Source organism: Lampris incognitus, chromosome 6 (genome assembly GCF_029633865.1).
Source record: "Lampris incognitus isolate fLamInc1 chromosome 6, fLamInc1.hap2, whole genome shotgun sequence".
NCBI lineage: Eukaryota > Metazoa > Chordata > Actinopteri > Lampriformes > Lampridae > Lampris > Lampris incognitus.
Window position 1 is genome coordinate 23,369,750 of NC_079216.1, and position 22,582 is coordinate 23,392,331.

At 44.5% G+C, this 22,582-nt stretch overlaps 1 protein-coding gene across 1 annotated transcript in view; it reads right to left on the reverse strand.

The window, feature by feature from the left end:
* The window catches only part of kiaa1549la (KIAA1549-like a), a 183,128-nt gene that overhangs the window by 151,578 nt on the left and 8,968 nt on the right, over positions 1-22,582 (reverse strand). The gene's annotated exons all lie outside the window — the stretch shown is intronic.

The window sequence follows — 22,582 nt, forward strand, 5'->3', positions numbered from 1 at the left end:
GGCAGTTTGTGAAAATGTGACATTATAAGCATTAGTTGTGTCCTTTGTGGCCTCTGTCACTCAACAGGACGGCACACAAACCTGCTGACATTGCAGATCCTCCTGCTCTCATACTGCTCTCATACTGGTCTCATATTGCTCTCATACTGGTCTCATATTGCTCTCATACTGCTCTCATACTGATCCCATACTAGTGTCATACTGCTCTCATGCTGGTGTCATACTGCTCTCATGCTGGTGTCATACTGCTCTCATATTGCTCTCATACTGGCCTCATACTGGTCTCACACTGCTCTCATATTGGTGTTATACTGCTCTAATACAGGTGCCATACTGGTGTCATACTGGTCTCATATTGCTCTCATACTGGTCTCATACTGCTCTCATACTGCTCTCACACTGGTCCCATACTAGTGTCATACTGCTGTCATGCTGGTGTCATACTGCTCTCATATTGCTTTCATATGGGTTTTATACTGCTCTCATACTGCTCTCATAGTGGTGCTATACTGCTCTCATACTGGTGTCATACTGCTCTCATACTGCTTTCATACAGGTCTCATATTGCTCTCATACTGGTCCCATACTAGTGTCATACTGCTCTCGTACTGGTGTCGTACTGGTCCCATACTACTAGTGTCATACTGCTCTCATACTGGTGTCATACTGCTCTCATACTGGTCTCATATTGCTCTCATAATGGTGTCATACTGGTCTCATATTGCTCTCATACTGGTGTCATACTGGTCTCATACTGTTTTCATACTGCTCTCATATTGGTGTTATACTGCTCTCATACTGCTCTGGTGTCATACTGGTCTCATACTGCTCTCATATTGGTGTCATAATGGTCTCATATTGCTCTCATAATGCTCTCATACTGGTTTCATACTGGTCTCATACTGATCTCATATTGGTGTTATACTGCTCTCATACTGCTCTCATATTGGTGTCATAATGGTCTCATATTGCTCTCATACTGGTTTTATACTGCTCTCATACTGGTCTCATACTGATCTCATATTGGTCTCATACTGGTCTCATACTGGTCACCAGAGGACAAACGTTGGTTGTGCCTTTAACAACGGTTTCTATTTCAGCTCTCTGGTTAGTCACCATATGCACAAACACACACAGCTACGATTACAAGAGTCCTGAAATCCTGAATTCTCATTAAGCTTTTCTAAACATTATCAGCCACTGCAGACTGTGTTGGCGTCAGGAGATTAAAACTGCTGTTGTGCTGCTCATCTATCAACACGTGAAGATACAAAAATTACCTTCTCTAAACACACACAAACTGCCTGGTGGGTCCGCACACACCCTCTTCCTTTCTCTCCGTCTGCCACAGTCTCTTTCTCTTTCTATCTGGCATACACACAGATGCATACACACAGACAAACACTCCACCTTAGTCATGCAAATGGATGAAAGAAAACCTCTAAAACTGCAACTGTGGAAAAATAGTAATAATGTGTAAAGTAGGTCACTTATGTTTTTAGAGGATAAAGCATAGGGAATTAATTTAGATTTTCCAGAGTGCATTAACTAGGACACACACACACACACACACACACACACACACACACACACACGCGCGCGCGCGCACACACACACACACACACACACACACACACACACACACACACACACACACACACACACACACACACACACACACACACACACACACACACAGCATGTCCTAATCAGTTGTGATTTCACACTCGCTAATCTGATCTGTCGGTTTTGCAAAACTGGTCCATGGATTTATTATTGCCAGATAACACACAACCACTCACACAATAGGAATGTGGACAGATAACATGGGCGACAGAGGGACCGAAATCCATACACTGTAAGGTTTCTGACTTATTTGAGTTTGCAAGTAAACATGGAGACAGTTCTTTTTCTTCAAATTTTTAACTTTTTTTCTGTGAAAAACCTCATATATGTATACACACACACACACACACACACACACACACACACACACACACACACACACACACACACACACACACACACACACACACACACACACACACACACACAGATAGATAGATAGATAGATAGATAGATAGATAGATAGATAGATAGATAGATAGATAGATAGATAGATAGATAGATAGATAGATAGATAGATAGATAGATAGATAGATAGATAGATAGATAGATAGATAGATAGATAGATAGATAGATAGATAGATAGATAGATAGATAGATAGATAGATAGATAGATAGATTGATTGATATGACTGCTGCCAAAAAACACAATTAATGTATTCTTTACTCATGACCTTTCAAGTGATCCACTGGCATGTGGCTCATGCAGTCACCTCCAGAGGCACCTTGCCTTGGAGAAACGTCTGACTGGCCACCAGATTGGTTGATGGGCTAGCTAACCCAAAGACTGGCTCACTGGCTGATCACCTTGCTAGCTCACTTGTATGCTGACGGACTGACGGACTGACTGGCTGACTGACTGACTGACTGACTGACTGACTGACTGGCGGATTGACTGACTGGCTGACTGGCTGACTGACTGGGTGAAAGACTTTATAGCGTTTGCTCATTTGTCCTGTGGCTTAGAGGACTGTAGGAAGACTTGGCTTTAATGCAGAAAGTGTGAGTAGAAGCTCTGTTACTGACACCAGAGCAGGAAGGTGAAACATGAAACACATGAAGAGACGGAGAAAGAAAAAAATGAAAGTGAACACAGCACAAGTGTGTGTCTGTGTGTGTGTGTGTGTGTGCTTCACACACACTTCCCACGCTCCCCATGTCTCCATGGAGGATGGATTAATTAAAAGAGCGTTTCTAGATGATGAGGCTTCAAAGAAGCGGCACTCAGCTCCGTCCCCTAGACACCTGGTATTAAACAACCAACCATCCTCGTCTTAACTACACCCATTCAACAAAATAAGGTATTAGTCCAATGTTACTGCATTAGTGTTTCTAATCAAAGACTTATATTATTTCTATAATTGAAAATGCTTTAACATGTACACATCAGGAATCGGGCATACTTTATTTGTCATTTAATGAAATATCTTTTGTCAACGAAATATTGTTCCCCCAGCCCACAGCAGTGCAAAAACAAAGACAAAAACACATTATCCAAAAACTACAAGAACTTTAAGAACACACTAACTAACTAACACATATAGCCAAACTAACACTTACATCAAAACTAACACATATATCCAAACTAAGAAAAAATAAATCACTGTCCAAGGGAACAAACGCCAGCCAGGATGACTGTCAGAACTGGTGGTCTGCATGGGCTAGCAGTTAGCTTAGCCTGCCCCACTTCCGCATCCTGTCAGACTGCCCTTGGTGCCTCCTCCTCGGGCACAGCTCCAGGCAGGGCCGTGGTCCTTGAGCCCACCGGACACAGCAGACCAGGCTCCCTTAGCCAATCCAACACCGGCTCTCCCAGCCCGACACCCTCGACACACCTCTGCACGCTCCACATGACAACACCAAAAACTTCACAGTCAACGCCAGACAAGGCTGCTGCCAGATCACTCTCAGTGTTATAGGAACTGCCGGTCTGCATGGGCTAGCAGTTAGCTTAGTCTGCCCACTTCCGTGTCCTGTCAGACCACCCTCGGTGTTACCTCCTCAGTCGCAGCTCCAAGCAGGGCTGTGATCCCCGGGCCCACAGGACGCAGCAGACCAAGCTCTCCCAGCCGATCCAGCACCAGCTCTCCCAGCCATCAAACGAAGACAAAACTTAAATGCAGACGTGGACAAAGACACTGCATGGGCGGTATTGGGTGAGGCCGCTGCAAACGTGAATTCGTGCCGCCATCTTCCCACACCGGTACTGGGTGAGGCCACTGCAAACGTGAATTTGCGCCGCCATCTTCCCACACCAGAAGCAGGTGTTACACATAGGTTTACACATGTGTAAGTGCAGTCTTCAAGAGTTCAATCATTCAGTTTGATTGTAGAAAAAAAGAGGAAGGCAAAAGAGGATCAGCTGTACTGACAAGGCCAATGCACACCAACTTCAAGTTGTGTCAAATTCCTTTTCATTTGCCTTCACCCCACTGAAAGAAACATAGTATTTCAGTATATACTCATTATCAGTGGGAACAAGAAGGAAAGTCAAATGTGAATTATGCTGCATTTTGTTTTAGTAAAGGGAAAATTTAAGTGATGATATGAAACAGGTGGGCCAGTGACACGTCTCTCACTACCATGGGCTCTCTGGAAATGTACAAAGCAATACTTACTGTTAGTCAAAACTCATCAATCATTAGATAATCATTAGATAAGTATTAGATAACTACTACTGTTGTGTTTTTATGCATGCTCAATAATTCAGGTAAAGAAATCACAGGAAGTTGAATCAGTTCAGTTGAATAAACATTGTGTCCAGATGAACTGATTATACCCACATATTCATATTACATATTACATATTGTTGTATTATACCCACATGTAGCACACTTGATAAGAATGACACTTACAAGGGCTGGTGTTTTTGTTGTTTTACTCCATCTGTCAAATAGACATTACAGAGGACACGTTTTCAGAGCATGGCTCACTATACGAACGGCAACACTCATCTGACGACTCTACCCGAATGTCCCAGAGTGCACCGCGAGAGCCAGCACTACGTCACACAGGCTAGAAGCAATTAACCTGCAGTGCCCTCCTGTGGCGAGAACCGGCTATCACAACAACACAGCAGACAATTCCCTCTTTACTAGTAGTGAGTGGTCAATGAAGGTAAGTATATAAAATAAAAAATAGATGGGGGGCTACTAAATCCCAAGTACCCCACACTCTCCCCTCAAAAAGATAATGGCGTCCCGACATAACAAATCTACCAGTCCACATTGCATAACTTTTCATTGAAAAGATAGGTTATTACTAAGCAGGAGTCAATCTGGATACTGTACTGTAATCAGTCATAACATATAACACACATCTCCTATTAATGGTATATGTTTGCAGTAAATAATGTGCACTTGAATCCACTGCTTCGTCCGTCTTGAGGCCGGGGAGCTATAGTATCTGACTAAAAGCAAATAACTTTGTAATAGTAATATCCCTGGTGGTAACAGGTGTGTTCTAAAACACCAATGCTACAGTAACTCTATGTCTGGTGATCACAGGACAACTAAAATCACATAGCTATAACAATTGTAACATGTCAAAAGTTTTTTTTTTTTTTAATTTTTTTAATTTATTTATTTATACTGACTTGTCTGATTTGCTTATCTACCAGACACACTAGGCTGCCCTAGTCTGTGATAAGTAAACACTGGTGTAGGTTTTCTATTTCTCAAAGGATATGCTTTTTCTCTGGCAGGCTGCACAGCTTCCCCTGGAGGAGGCTGCAAGGCATCTTCTGGTGGAGGCTGCAAGGCATCTTCCGGGCTCTTGTCGTCATCGGGCTCATCCTCTTCTTCAGCTCCAGATGTCTCGCCATTCTCTGACACTGTCCCATTGTCCTCTATTGTTGCAGGCTGCTCCGCAAAATCCTCTTCATCTTGACCGTCTCTTTCCTCCGGATAGAACTCCAAGGCGTCTGGGCTCAGCTGACTCTGGATCCGCTCACTGGCTCTGACTGTTGGTCGTCCCACGATGCATCTCCAGTTATCCTCATCATCTGAGTCACTGTCCTGTTCCTGGTTCCACTGCATTTGTCTGTCTGTCTGTCTTCTTTCTCTCCCGTCTAGGTTTCACAGGTAAGTCCTCTTCTCTTGGTTCCACCGGCAGGAAGTCGCATGGCAGAAGAAGGTTCCTATGCATGATTCTGGTTCGTCCTTTTCCATTCTCCGGCTTCAGCTCATACACAGGGCTGTCGGCGTGCTTCCTCTGTGTTACTACATGCACCTGGTCCTCCCAGAATGGTCTTAATTTCCCCGGTCCTCCTTTCTCGTTCAGGTTGCGGATGAGAACTCTGCATCCGGGATACAGCTCTGTCCCGTGGGCCTTTTTGTCGTATAGTGTTTTGTTTCTGCCCCCCTCCTTCCGTGCTGTCTCTGATGCTAGGCGATAGGCATCATTCATGCGGGCCTTCCACTTCTCTGCATATTCTTGATGGGATAGTGCCTGGTCCTTTGCTCTAAGGCCAAACATCAGGTCAATGGGAAGTCTTGGATTTCTGCCGAACAACAGATAGTAAGGTGCAAATCCGGTCGCTTCATTTCGGGTGCAGTTGTATGCATGTATCACCTTTGGGAGTGACGCTTTCCAATCCGTTTTTGCAACCGCTGGCAGGTTTCTCAGCATCGCCAGAACCGTTCTGTTGAAACGCTCGACCTGACCATTTCCTTGCGGGTGATACGGTGTTGTGTGAGAACCCCTGACTCCACTGTACTCCTGCAGCTTGGCGAAGAGCTTATTGTCAAACTCCTTCCCTTGGTCATGGTGCAGCGTCGCCGGGAAACCAAATCTCAGCACAAAGTCCCCGAATACCTTCTCTGCGGCGGTCTTGGCAGCTTTGTTTCTGCATGCATAGGCTTGAACAAAACGGGTAAAGTGGTCCATAACCACCAGTATATACTCGTACCCTCCCTTACACTTCTCTAAGTGTAAGAAGTCAATGGAGACCATCTCAAATGGGTGTGTGGTCACGATGTTGGTGAGAGGGGCTCTGGTTGGTTTGTTGGGGCGCTTGGTCTTCAGGCAGCTACACACCTGTGTGATGTAATGTTCCACATCTTTCTGCATGTGAGGCCAATAGAAACGGTCCCTCAACAGGTGCAACACCCTCTCCACGCCTAGATGGCCCAGGTCTCTGTGCAGTTCTTTATACACCAGCTCATGGAACTTTTTCGGCAGGACTAGCTGAGTTCGGGTAGCTGTTTTCCGGCGCAGGATGCCATCATCATCAAGGCACAGCCGATGCTTCTCTCTCATGAGTGTCGCAACACCCCTGCTCGCACACTGTGTTTTTCCCCGAGGCCACTGATTGGAGGTTATGTACTTCAGCACCTCACCAATGACAGCATCCTCCCTCTGGGCGTCTCTCACCGTCTGACTGGGTATCTCTGCCACAGGTGATGTATGTTCCTTCTCAAACTCGGCTAGTGCTGTGGCTATGGTTACCGGACACATCCAAGGCTCAGCTCTCTCCAGCTGTACTGACAGCGCCTGGGTCACACTGTTCATGACCTCGGGGTGTACTTCTTGTGAACAGGTCTGCATGTACTGCTCCATCGGCATGCGTGAGAGGCCATCTGCGTCCCCATTGGCTCGTCCAGGCCGGTACTTGATAGAGAACTGGAAATCGGCTAACTCTGCTACCCACCTGTGGGTGGTCGCATTCAGTTTGGCTGTCGTGAGCACATAGGTGAGGGGATTATTGTCTGTGTAGACAGTGAATGATGGAGCGTGGTAGAGGTGATCTCTAAATCTCTCACATATGGCCCATTTCATCGCGAGGAACTCCAACTTCCCTGAGTGGAGATGGTAGTTCTTCTCAGGAGTTGTCAGTGTCCTAGACCCGTACGCGATGACTGCCAGCCCACCCTGTGACTGTCTTTGATACAATACTGCCCCGAGGCCCTCTCGTGACGCGTCGCAGTGAAGGATAAAGGGCTGTTCAAAGTCTGGGTAGCCCAACACTGGTGGCTGGATGAGGAATTCAATCAACTGACAGAGGACCTGTTGGTGTTCAGCTGTCCACTTAACTGGGTGAGAGGAGGGCAGATGGTCTCGGGAGCCCTTCCTCCCCTTGTCCTTTCTCTTTTGTTTGAGCTTCCCCGCTGCTGTCTTCTCTGGGGTGAGGAGGTCATAGAGAGGCCTTGCGATTCGGGAGAAGTTAGGTATGTAGGGCCGGTAATACGAGATGAATCCCAGCATCTTCCTGAGCTCTCCGATGGTCGTAGGTTCTCTCTCCTTCAGTGCCTGGACCGGGGCCACATCAGCGGGGTCCATTGTGTATCCATCCTTGGTCACAAGCCTTCCCAGGAACCTTACTTGGTTTTTGAAGAGTTCACATTTTCTTGCCGTCAGCTTGATTCCATGGCTTCTGTAGCGGTGCAGTACTCTTCTCAGGTGCTGGAGGTGTTCGTCGAATGTGGTTGAGTGGACCAGGTTGTCATCTAAATACGGCTGACAAATGTCGTCCCTCAGCCCAATCAAACATTCCTCCATGGACCTCTGGAACTCTGCTGGTGCTGAGGACAGTCCGAAGGGAATTCTCACCCATTCATATAATCCCCACGGGGTGATGAATGCAGTCAGTGGGTGGCTGGACTCCTCAAGAAACCCCTGGTGATATGCCTTCCCCTGATCCAAGACAGAAAACCAGGCACTCCCCTTCAGGCTGTCGAGCATATCCTGGATGCGTGGTATTGGATGGCGGTCTGGGATGGACCTCTTGTTCAACTCACGGTAGTCACAGCAGAGGCGGAGGCTCCCATCCTTTTTCCGCACACACACGATTGGGCTTGAGTAGGGTGATTTTGACTTAGTTATCCAGCCTCTGTTCAGTAAATCCTCGAGGTATTCCTTCACTTCTTTATGAAGAGGCTTTGGGACTGATGTGTATGTCCGCTTCACCGGTGTGGTGTCACTCAGGCGGATCTTGAGCTGGAGTGATGGAATAGTCCCCACATCATGGTCATCGCGTGCGAACACACTACTCTCCTCCCGCAGTAGCTCTCTCACCTGCAGTTGTTGTTCAGGTGTCAGGTGGTTCAGAGGGACAGGTGGGTCCCATAGATCTTCCTCCTGGTGTTCCGTCTTGACATCACCTGGCCCTTTCAGCTTTGTTGTGTCTCTAATCACAGGTCTTCGTTCTGTACCTGTTGTGGAGGTCCCTGGGATGACTGGGTTCACTGTACTAGTCCCATCCACATCCAACGGCTTCACGGCGGGAGGGTAGATGGCTCTAGTTCTTTGGGTCTGCCCCAGGGGAGTCCGTGGCGGCAGTGTGATGTCATGAGCTGTGACGTTAGTCACTGGGACAGCGATGCGTGACCAGGTTCCCTTCTGTAAACATACAATGTTTTCATCCACCTTCAGGCCCTCTGGCCACTTTGGGTTCACATTAGGCTCAAAGAGGACGTTCTGGTCTGCTTGGAGGGGCCCTGCTCTAACACCACACTTAACAGTCTTTGTCTGGCCCGCCGGAATAGTCATGCTTTCTCGGCCCACTTTAACCATCCCCTCACCTTCCATATCATCTCGGCTCTTTATCAGCTTCACGAGGACTTCAGCCTTCTTGTAGTCAACCGCGAACGCAATGCTTAGTGCCTTTGTGATTACACTTGATGGCTGTCCAGCTCCAGACTCTAACAGGTGTTCAATTACATTGTAACCGATGATCGGTTCTTCTGCGGTGCCCTGGTGTGTGGTTACTAGTATTGGCACAGTGAGTTCCATTGGTGGGGTCTGAGTGGTGCTATTCGGTGCTAACTGGACAGTCACTTCCACCCATCCAGAGAAAGGAATGGTTGTCTGGTTTGCTGCTTTACCAGTCAGGGTGCCAGGGCCAAGGATCTCTTCTGTGCTTCTCACCTTGGTGTGTGGGAGATGTTTTCTCCTCCATTCTTCACTGATTAGGCAGACCTGCGACCCGGTATCCCACAATGCCTGTGTGGTTACACCATCAATGTAACAGTTTATCATGTATTTCTTTCCAATTAGGTTCAGCAGCTGTGACTGGCGTTTTGAGGAGATATGACTCACTGTGGGTGCTTGCTGTTCCCGCCCTGCCTCGTCTCGCTGTCGGGCAGACACTCTGGCTTCTAGTAGCTGAATACTGTCGTCGATGAGCTTGCTGGTGACAGTACAGCTAGATGTGTCTACCTGCTCCGATTTTTCAGGCCTCTGAGTTCTACACCCTCTTGAAAGATGGCCACTCTGTCCGCATTTGAAACAGTGGTTGCACTGGTCGCCCCTTTCACTGTCTTGACAGGCTTTGCATCCGCGCTTCCTCACAGGCTGCTGCTGACGAGAAGGTCTTTGGCCAGAGGAGTGGTTCATGGCTTTTCTCATCTGTTCCATTTCTCCTTTCAGCTGTTGGATTATCTCGTAGAACGCAGACTCCTTTTGGTTCCCTGCCTGTGTCTTAAGGGCTTTCACACTCGCGGATGTTGATGGCGACGACTCCTGACCCCCGACCACTGCAGCTTCCGCTCCTAGATACTGATGTGCCTCAGCTCGCACTTCCCGCACTCTGGTTTCCTTACTGTGGGAGCTCTTCTTGAATTTCCGCTGTCTCTCTGACTCAAAACTTGCGGCCTCTATCATCTTAACAATGAGAACATCATCAGTAGTTGCTTGATCATCGAGATAGCTCTTGAGCTGATATTTTACCTGGTCACTCACTAGCACAGTTCCCACAGCTCTTAGGAACTTCTTCTGTATCAGTTCAGGGCTGTATTGTTCATCAGAGCCAGGCTCTCTCGCTGCTGCTAAGAGTCTCTCTTTACATGCTATGGCTCGGAACAGGAAGTTCTGTGGTGACTCCTGACTGTCCTGTGTGATGTTGATTAGTCGGTGATATAGGTCCACAGAGCTATCCTCTTTGAAATGGCCTTTCAGAATGGTCCTCAGCTGAGGGAGGGTGAGTTCGGTTTTGATCTCTAACAAGTCACGGAGAGTAAGCCCAGGGCTGATGGCTCGGATTACAGCCTCTATTATCTCCAACTCGCTGTGGCCTTTTCTCACCCCCATATCAATCTGATGCGTAAGATTTATATAAGACAACTTGTCTATCTGCCCCCGTTCTCCTATTTGGCCATTTATCTTAAAGTCTCTGCGTATGGTCACTTCAGGGGGTTGGATTACTGACGGGATTGGGTTTGAAGGTTGACTAGGTCTACTGGGTTCTTTAAGACTTAGTTTCTCACTGAGGCGTGATATCTCTTCCTCAAGCGCTTTTGTGGATGCAGTAAAGCTGGACTGTAAGGCCTGATATTGTTCATGTAAGCTTGCCAATTCAGCAGCATCCTTGTTAGTACTGTCTGCACCTGCACCAGTATGTGACTCCGCCCCTCTCTGCTTCATTTCACTAGAGAGGTCCACTAGTCTGGACAGAAACTGACGTGCTACCTCTTCATCCTCCTTCTCAATTGCTTCATCCACAGTCTCACTAATAAGTCTGATCAGCGCATGCCTCTTTGTCTGGTTTTCAGTGGGGACTTTAGCAATAACACACACCTCTTTTAACTGGTCCAGCCCTAACTGCAGGAGGGTCTCACTCAGCCTGTCTTGCAGTTGCTCAAGCTCCAGTTCCATTGTTGGTCACGTGTTCTCACTCCGCTCCCCACTTCTTCTCCTGACAATGGTGGCAACGGCGCTGATCCCGGGTTTCGGCACCAATATTTGTAGCACACTTGATAAGAATGACACTTACAAGGGCTGGTGTTTTTGTTGTTTTACTCCATCTGTCAAATAGACATTACAGAGGACACGTTTTCAGAGCATGGCTCACTATACGAACGGCAACACTCATCTGACGACTCTACCCGAATGTCCCAGAGTGCACCGCGAGAGCCAGCACTACGTCACACAGGCTAGAAGCAATTAACCTGCAGTGCCCTCCTGTGGCGAGAACCGGCTATCACAACAACACAGCAGACAATTCCCTCTTTACTAGTAGTGAGTGGTCAATGAAGGTAAGTATATAAAATAAAAAATAGATGGGGGTTTACTAAATCCCAAGTACCCCACACACATATTCATATTATATATTGTTGTATTATACCCATATATTCATATTACATATTACATATTGTTGTATTATACCCACATATTACATATTACATATTGTTGTATTGTACCCACATATTCATATTACATATTATGTAATATGTAATATGAATATGTGGGTACAATTGTTGTATTGTACCCACATATTCACATTAGCCCTGCTGTGAAAACAGCCCTCTTTATGAATAAATACCAAAATCCCTTTTTGACAATAATTCTTGTAACAACTGCTGGGGATGTATGGTTTTATGAAAAAGGTACGTTGCCTTTTTACAGCAGACCTACATCACTAAATAACATACGTCAAGTTCTCTCACAGCAACCGTCTCTTCAGACACATCACATCAAGCCACTGCTGTGGCAGGTTAGGAGTAAGAATAAAACTGATCAACAATAATAAAGATGACAACATCAATAACTATTATAACAATGATAACTAATGGATGTCAGTGGTACCAACATGCCAGGGACCTGATGTGACCTCATAGATAGATAGATAGATAGATAGATAGATAGATAGATAGATAGATAGATAGATAGATAGATAGATAGATAGATAGATAGATAGATAGATAGATAGATAGATAGATAGATAGATAGATAGATAGATAGATAGATAGATAGATAGATAGATAGATAGATAGATAGATAGATAGATAGATAGATAGATAGATAGATAGACAGGCAGCAGACAGACAGACAGACAGACAGACAGACAGATATAGATAGACTGACAGCCACCTGCTCCATCTGAGGGCGGCATGTGGGATTCCACTGTCAGACCCCTGACAAAACCTTGAGAAATAAGAACCTCCGCTGAGAACAAATATGGGCAAAGTATGGAGATGGATGGATGGCTATATAGATGAATGGATGGATGGATGGATGGATTGACTGCCACTACAGAAATGCTGGATTAAAGATGGATCAACACAGACAAAAACAGATTGCCCAACCTGCTTTATCTATTTGTACATATCACCCCAATTTTTTGCTGATTATTTTGTGTAAGAACATTCAGCTTACAAGCAGATTATGAAGATCATCACATGGACATCGTGCAAAAAGAGATACTGACCATTTTAAAAGGCTTTAGACTTGTGCCAAGCTACGTATTGACCACGCATTTTGCCAACTGGCTCTGTGTGCGCTGATACCCCGTTGAATCATGTGGATGCCAGCACAGCCCTGTGCAGCCGTGCCAGACAACCTGCAGTCAATGCAAACACTCTGCAGTCATTCAGATCTACCACCTCTGGGGGCCCCAAAGGTAAAATGGATGCACATCTCGACATTAAAGGCCCATGACATTGCAATCACATGTCGGCTTCGGGCCAACATTATGTACTCGGGGTGGTTGGCCAAAGTGAAGAGGATCCATGCAATTCTCCTGCCTGTGAGTAGGACAGATGGTTAGGAAGTGTTGAAATGATGCAAAGCCAATTGGTGCAGTCCAGCTTATTGGGGGGGGAAAAAAATAGGAGTGTGGGTGGGGGTAATGGGCAAGCCATGCTAACTGGTCAACTGGTGGTATGGTTTCATTACAAATCCAGGTCAAAGACAAAATGTTAATTTATTCTTTGTAAAACAAGCGATAAATTCAGTGTAAAGCATAATCTGGGGCATGAGTTTGAGGTGAATTAATAATAATCTTTTCCGGTGTTGCAGCGGGGCAAAAAATTAAATGTAATAACGTCAAACAAAATGCAGCAGTCAACAGAGGGAAATAGTCAGCAGTTTGAGCGTGGGGGGGGCAGCTGACTGGGAGAAACTCAGAGCTACACCAACGTTTCTGAATGAGCTGCTTTTGTCCCATTAAACATAGTAGGTCAGTGATACGAGGGGATGCACTGGCGTGAAGATAAATCCCTGATATACTGGATGTGGTACCAGTGTCAGTGGGAGTAAAAATGGTCGCCAGCCAATAGATTTGTCCAACCGAGTGAGGCATTTCCAACAGGATGGACGTGTAACCATTTCCTGGAACTATTCACAGCCTCCATCTGTTTTGTGGAGATGAGAACAGGGAATACTTCAGATAGAGGGGTGGACAGCGGACTAGGGGAGATGGATACTAGAGAAAAAGAGGTCAGAAACGGTGAACAAAATTAATATCTATGAACAAAATGGTGATATATTTTGATTAATTTATAATTTTATTCAATAACTTATCTAGTTTGTCGGCCAACTCCATTACATAATTATTTTACTTATTTATTTATTTATTCATGTATTTGTTCTTTTTTTTCTTTCTTTTTTCTTTTTTTTTTGCCTCATTTTCAGTGTTTCAATCCTTTGCATTCCTAGGTTTTCTTTTTCGCTAGCTGATTAGTCATTTTACATTTCTTTGAAAGGCAACAGTATTGGATCTATCCATGCCATCCATCTGGATATTTGAGGAAAACTTGAAAAGATTATTTCAATACCTTTGGTGGTAAACTGCAGCTTGGATAGATATGTGTATGTGTATGTGTGGATGGAGAAGCGAATGGAGGGCTAATGGTGAAGACTACCTGAAGGGTAGTTACGGTTGTTAAGGCAACGCTTTTCTGTAAACTCAACACTAGCTACACCATTACCTGTTTTATGCTGATTTCCTAATAGTTTACTGAAAGCCCCCCCACCTCTTTTCTCCCCAATTGTACTTGGCCAATTACCCCATTCTTCTGAGCCGTCCCGGTCGTTGCTCCACCTTAACCCCTTCTGCTGATCCGGGAGGGCTGCAGACTACCACATGCCTCCTCCGATACATGTGGAGTAGCCAGCTGCTTCTTTTCACCTGACAGTAAGGAGTTTCACCAGGGGGACGCGCTATTCCCCCCAGTTCCCCCTCCCCCCGAACAGGCGCCCCGACCAACCAGAGGAGGCGCTAGTGCAGCCAACAGAACACATACCCACATCCAGCTTCCCTCCCGCAGACATGGGCAATTGTGTCTGTTGTGACGCCCGACCAAGCCGGAGGTAACGCGGGGATTCGAACCAGCGGTCTCCATGTGGTTAGGCAATGCAATAGACTGCTACACCACCCGGATGCCCTGGAAGCTTTTTTTTTTGTTTGAAAGTAAACGCGCGCGCGCACACACACGCACACACGCACACACACACACACAAACTCACATACACACAAATTTAGAACATCTACACTACCGTTCAAAAGTTTGGGATCACATTGAAATGTCCATATTTTTGAAGGAAAAGCACTGTACTGTTCAATGAAGATAACTTTAAACTAGTCTTAACTTTAAAGAAATACACTCTATACATTGCTAATGTGGTAAATGACTATTCTAGCTGCAAATGTCTGGTTTTTGGTGCAATATCTACATAGGTGTATAGAGGCCCATTTCAAGCAACTATCACTCCAGTGTTCTAATGGTACAATGTGTTTGCTCATTGGCTCAGAAGGCTAATTGATGATTAGAAAACCCTTGTGCAATCATGTTCACACATCTGAAAACAGTTTAGCTCGTTACAGACGCTACAAAACTGACCTTCCTTTGAGCAGATTGAGTTTCTGGAGCATCACATTTGTGGGGTCAATTAAACGCTCAAAATGGCCAGAAAAAGAGAACTTTCATCTGAAACTCGACAGTCTATTCTTGTTCTTAGAAATGAAGGCTATTCCATGCGAGAAATTGCTAAGAAATTGAAGATTTCCTACACCGGTGTGTACTACTCCCTTCAGAGGACAGCACAAACAGGCTCTAACCAGAGTAGAAAAAGAAGTGGGAGGCCGCGTTGCACAACTGAGCAAGAAGATAAGTACATTAGAGTCTCTAGTTTGAGAAACAGACGCCTCACAGGTCCCCAACTGGCATCTTCATTAAATAGTACCCGCAAAACACCAGTGTCAACATCTACAGTGAAGAGGCGGCTGCGGGATTCTGGGCTTCAGGGCAGAGTGGCAAAGAAAAAGCCATATCTGAGACTGACCAATAAAAGAAAAAGATTAAGATGGGCAAAAGAACACAGATATTGGACAGAGGAAGACTGGAAAAAAGTGTTGTGGACGGATGAATCCAAGTTTGAGGTGTTTGGATCACAAAGAAGAACGTTTGTGAGACGCAGAACAAATGAAAAGATGCTGGAAGAATGCCTGACGCCATCTGTTAAGCATGGTGGAGGTAATGTGATGGTCTGGGGTTGCTTTGGTGCTGGTAAGGTGGGAGATTTGTACAGGGTAAAAGGGATTCTGAATAAGGAAGGCTATCACTCCATTTTGCAACGCCATGCCATACCCAGTGGACAGCGCTTGATTGGAGCCAATTTCATCCTACAACAGGACAATGACCCTAAACACACCTCCAAATTGTGCAAGAACTATTTAGAGCAGAAGCAGGCAGCTGGTATTCTATCGGTAATGGAGTGGCCAGCGCAGTCACCAGATCTGAACCCCATTGAGCTGTTGTGGGAGCAGCTTGACCGTATGGTACGCAAGAAGTGCCCATCCAACCAATCCAACTTGTGGGAGCTGCTTCTGGAAGCGTGGGGTGCAATTTCTCCAGATTACCTCAACAAATTAACAACTAGAATGCCAAAGGTCTGCAATGCTGTAATTGCTGCAAATGGAGGATTCTTTGACGAAAGCAAAGTTTGATGTAAAAAAAATCTTATTTCAAATACAAATCATTATTTCTAACCTTGTCAATGTCTTGACTCTATTTTCTATTCATTTCACAACATATGGTGGTGAATAAGTGTGACTTTTCATGGAAAACACAAAATTGTTTGGGTGATCCCAAACTTTTGAACGGTAGTGTATATTGTCACATAGTATGCCACTGGAGACTTAAACCCTTTAAATTGAAAGCTGCTATGAGGAGTTCTTCATGTATCAGTCTCCAGTTAATTTTGATGCCTCTATATGACCAACACGTTCAAGTAATAATCATATATATAAGACATAATTAGCGAGAAGATTTAAAAAAAAATTTCATTTATCAGATGCTTTTATCCAAAGTGATCTGACAGCTAATACAACACAAGCAAGGATCTAGTCAGGAGGTGACAACGCAAGTAAATCCGATAGGACATAGGTGTCAACTTACAGTGCACAAAGGCAATACATAGGGTGCATAGAAGCTTCTTTTTTTTGTATTTAAATACCATCAGGTGTGGAGGTGTTCGTGAAAGAGCTGTCTTTCGCTTCTTCTTAAAGATGGAGAGGGACTCAGTGGATCGAATGGAGTTTGGTACCTCGTTCTACCACCGGGGAACCACAGAAGAGTAGACTCTGGCTACTGATTTAGGGCCCAATTGTGGTGGAAGTACCAGGAGCCTTGCATTGGCAGAGCGTAGTGAGTGGGACCGAGTGTAGACCTGAATGATGGAGTTCAGGTAAGTGGAAGCCGTTTTAGTTGCTGTTTTGTAAGCGGGCATTAAAGTTTTTAATTTGATGCAGGTAGCAACTGCATGGGAGCCAGTGGAGGAATATGAACAGTGGAGTGGCATGTACTGTTTTGGGTTGGTTGAAGACCAGAAATGCCACCGCATTCTGGATCATTTGCAGAGGTTTGAAAGTGCATGCAGGGAGATCTGTCAGTAAGGAGTTACAGTAGTCAATGTGTGATATTACAAGAGCCTGAACCAGAAGTTGTACTGCACGCTCAGACAGGTAGGGTCTAATTTTCCTGATGTTGTACAGGGCAAATCAGTACGACCGCGCAATCGAGGCCACATGAACCTTAAAGGTTAGTTGGTCATCGTTCATGGCACCCAGGTTTTGGGCAGACTTTGTGAGCATGAGTTGGGTTGATCCGAGCTGGATATTGATCTGTTGTTGTATGGATGGACTGGCTGGGGTGACAAGAAGCTCAGTCTTATATAGGTTAAGCTGAAGGTGGCATTATTTCATCCATGCAGAGATATCAGCAAGGCAGGACGATATCCGTGCTGAGACTGTGAGGTCATCTGGTGGGAATGATAGGAAGAACTGGGTATTATCAGCATAGAAATGATATGGGAGCAGGTGATTGCACCAAGTGAGGTGGTGTATATTGAGAAGAGAAGGGGACCAAGCAATGATGCTTGAGGCACCCCCGTGGATAAGCTGTGCAGTTTGGACACTTCTCCCCTCCAAGAAACTCTAAAAGATCTCCCTGAGAGGTAGGACACGAACCAGCAAAAGGCAGATCCTGAGATACCAAGCTCAGTGAGTGTGGAGAGCAGGATTTGGTGGTTAACCGTGTCAAAGGCAGCTTATAGATCTAGCAGCAATACAGCTGAGGACTGACCGGCAGCTCTAGCCAAACACAATGATTCCATTACCGACAGGAGTGTAGTCTCAGTAGAGTGACCCCGCTTAAAGCCAGACTGATTCGAATCATCTGTGATGGTCTGGCGGCCTGTCCAGGGTGTCTCCCCGCCTGCCGCCCAATGACTGGCCAACATCCCCTGCGACCCTGAGAGCAGGATAACCGGTTCAGATAATGGATGGATGGATGATTCAAATCATACAGATTGCTCTCAAAAAGGAATTCAGAGTCTTGGTTAAAGACCATGCGCTCAAGTATTTTTGATAGAAAGGGTATGAGTGAAAGATATTAGATATTATAGCATGATTTCAAATGCTTTTATCCACGTTGGATTCTTTGCTAAATCTGACCAAACAATTTACAACACATAAACGGGATACATAGCCACAATTAGGCATGCATTACCTCATCGCTGTATAGCTTATCTTTTACTTTTATCTTTACTATTTACAGTTAATTTTTCCCTCTTGCAGCATCATACCAAGACATACTCCTTGTATGTTCTTGAACTACTTGGCAACAAATCCGATTTATTCTGATTCTGATTACAAACAACTGTTTTTCCAAAACGCCACCACATCTGTCACACTTCAGAACAAATGCATGAGCTACAAGAGGGTAAAGGGAAATATTCGCAAAAAGAGGCAATGCTTCTGCAAAATAAAGTTGTTCTTCCATGCTACCGCCTTTGCCCACAGGGGTGTGCAAAGTCAATAAAAATTCAAAGTGCCTTATAGCAGCTTTACAATGTTGTAGTATGTCTCTTTTCTCATAAGCCTCCTATGTCAATGAAATGTGGCTACAGGAATATGGTCACAGCAAATCTTATAGTGTCCTCTATAATTTGTCAAAAAAGGATCAGAACAAAAGAGGTGCAGAGGACAGCTTTGCCTTATTCTCTTTTAAATCTCAAACATCAATATCAAAAATTATTATGCTGTACCTTGTAATTCAGATCAACATCCAGACTCTGCCCAACAAATTGTGACGCTGAGCCAATCAGCATGGGGAAGGAGGACATTCAGAAGAGCTGACTAAACCTTTAGCATCTCAGGTACTGCAAGCCCATACAGATTAACAGCAAAGAAGCTTTAACTGCAGGGTTTCTATGGCAAACGCAAGGATGCTCTCACCAAGGCACTGATAACCATAGATAAATATAGGACATGGTCATGGACTAAAGATCAAAACCAACACAATATCCATTTCATGTACTTGAAACTGAGATGAGGGGGAAAGCAACTTGAGTCTATGGACTCATACCTTGCATGTTGTGCTGTTGAAATTAAACAAACATGACTGATTTCATTTTGGTTTGGCTTTTTTTTTTACCAGTAGAATGGATTTGTATTATGTCCTCGAACTAAAAAACATGTGTTGGCTTCCAAACAGACACAGTGAACCAAAGAACACAGTCATCTTCAACAGTTTACCGGCTGAGGACGCAGACGAAGACTAACCTACAGTGACGTCAGAGCTCCATGCTTTACCAGCTTATGATAAAGAGCCAGTATTACACATCACTCTGGACGGCAGGATGAAAAGGCATATGCAGGCTTAACACTCAATCCTGTGGCAGTGGATCAAGCATACATTTTAAAAAAAGGGCTACATAAATTGTTTATTAATAATAAAATGTTCGCTGTGAGGGAGGTTTAGTGGGTTATATGAACAAAGGCCAGGGTAGAGACACTTAAGACATGTCCATTATTCTCTTAAGAACAACAGCCCCCATAGAGAAGTAATAAGTAAGCCCTGGTTTGTACATGTTAAAGTGTGGTGTTGTTTTGTCGGATGGCTTTGGTTGACACACATTAGGTAAGAGTGTTCTCTTAACTTTAATGTCTCTGTGTGCAGGAGCAGAAGTTCAACGTCAGCTTTGTGACACATTCTAAACACCCAAGTTCGTTCTTACACAGCTGTGATGAAGGCTGCATGCCGCCTGTTTGATAGCTGAATTACATAACAGTGAACCTGCAAATAGTGTAGCGGAGGCCAAAGAACACATAAGCATACCTGGATTTGAGTGTCATGTTTGAAAAATACTGAAAAATGTAATAAAGACCCACCAGTTGCTGTTACGAGAGTGCAGTGTGTGATTTGTGTCTGTATTAGCAAGGTTTACTTTACCATTATTCCTCCTGTTTGCATCTGTGCTTATAATTGATAGGTATGCACAATTATTCCTGAGAACGGACAAAACATAAAATATTATTTTACTAAAATTATTACTTTTGTTATCATGTTGGTCTAAATCAATTTTATATTTTCTCCAATATCAAATGTGACTTTACATGAGGTTGGTGTCAGATTATGGACCAATGGGACTGTTGTGCATATTCCCACATAGCCGACATATACCGCAGATCCAAAAGAAGAGAAAAATAGTGAAAGCCATAAAATGTCTTACGTAGTTTATGTGCCCAGATCTGTTGTTGTGAAATTGCTATTTTGACAGTAGCCTATGTTGATGTTTGAGTGATGAGGAAAACCAAATTGATTTTACAAATTGTTACACTTTTTATTTTGTGTTTATTTTACTTTTGATGAATATGGTACAATGTGGAGAATTTATTTAACTGTTGAGACCGGAAATAAACTGGCGCGAGCCTGAGTGACAATGTATTTTCCTCGTGCCTCTCTTTTTGATTCACAGATCCACAGTGCTATTTAGCCTGTGTATCATTTGCTGCCACTCCGGATATCCCCTAGGTCTGGAGCCGGTAACACTTGCAGGGCTTATTCAGAGGTTTCTTCATGTAAATCTCTTCTTATCATTAAAAAAAAAAAGAAAAAGATATGGACATCTTGCTAATAGGCATATCATGTGTCAGTGCCTGGTGCCTGTATCACAAACACTAATGAAATGTCAAGAATCCTCCAACCTCGCATGGGTAATATGCGAGGTCCATTGGAGTTCATTTTCATTTCTAATCAGACAGTATGAACTGTCTGATTAGAAATGAAAATGAAAATGGTAAAATGAAACAACCCCATGTGAGTGCTGGGGTAGATACAGACACACAGCATTGTGGCATTCTGCTTGATGTGATGGGCCCGGTAGTCTTGGTAGGCCTCAGCTCTGTAGCACGACACACACATCACACAGCTCGCACTACATCAGCTACGAAGGGCCCTTTCACTTCCCTTTGTCCGCCACTCGGCAAAGTTGATGTGAAAATCTAGATTTTTGCAAGGTTGCAACATTATGCAACACAACCGACTGTCCTTGTCCATTAACCGACAGTTAATTTTGCTCGACATGAGGATTTTTCTCAATAATTTCTTAGAAATTAAGCTGACTGATTGGCGATGAGTTGTGAAATTTCAGAGATGCATATATAGCGACCAGCAGGGCCATCACAGGGAGGGTGCGAGGGCCTGTGTGAATGTTACGTGCGAGGCCCTGCTCATTGATATTCATGTGCATGAATCACGGTAACACACACTTAGCTAATCTAGTCCTACTGCACACGTAACCTTGGTGGAACACATTCTTAACAAGTAGAATAACACAGCATCATCATGCACACAGTGTCAGCTAGGACCTTTTACTATTATAGTCTTTCAAAGGAAAAGAAAAGTCAACTGTAAAACTACTGGCTTTACATCATCAAGTCAGCTCAGCTGTCACTTTATTTTAGCATGCTGAAGTATGACAGTACGTTACAATTTCAGGTCTATAGTCTACATTTCATTCAGATTTTAGATCATTTTTCAGAGTGGTCATTACAGGTAGCCTACGGTCACAGTCACGTGCCCCCCTAGTAGCTCTGGACAGCGTCAGTTTGTTTTGAAAAGTGCTGGGGACTATGACGGGTTCGACATGTTCACACCTTTTTTCAGTGGGCGGGCCACATGATGTCGATCGAGGGATGTACATGGCCTTTAAAAGCTACACCTTTTATGTGTTACGATGCTGTCACGTCAACCTACTTAGCCTAGATGGATGACATAGCCTACATAATGGTGCATCATTCATTCTAGTGTTTTGCTTGTCAATGTCATGTAAAACAATAAAATGTTTATGAAATCCGCATAACTGACATGTTTAAGTCTGTCAAGCACACCAGCATGTTTCCCAAATACTGGGACCTTAGACCTATGGGCATCACTATCCCAAGCCATAATTGCAGCACATTAAAAACAAGCAATGTTGACATCAGTGCCAACATGAACAACGTTGCCACTGGTAGCGCAAAAAAAAAAAGTGATGGGGACAAAATGGGCCATGACAAAAAGTGGTGGGGACATGTCCCCAGCATCCCGAGCATCCCCAGTGTAACTGACACCGCATCTCTGGAAGTGCTGACAAATTTATCCAGCGATCCTCACAGTGACTAATGAAATTCCTCCTTCTTTTTCCTTTTTGTCCTTTTCTCATTACCCGACTCATGTTTACGAATTCGGTCGCGCGCTCGTGCCGTGGACATTGTTTCTCCCTCTCCTTCTTCTTCGCAGTGAGCAGCAAGATGGAGCATGCACTACATAACGATGCAACAAACCTGAATAATTTGTTGGATTTTTCCATGTGACCTTGACTATGCCTAATGGAATTGATGCTCATTTCATTTTAGCAGCATGTTAGGTCAAAAGCAGTCATAAAAATTATATTGTGGCGATACACATTTGAGGGT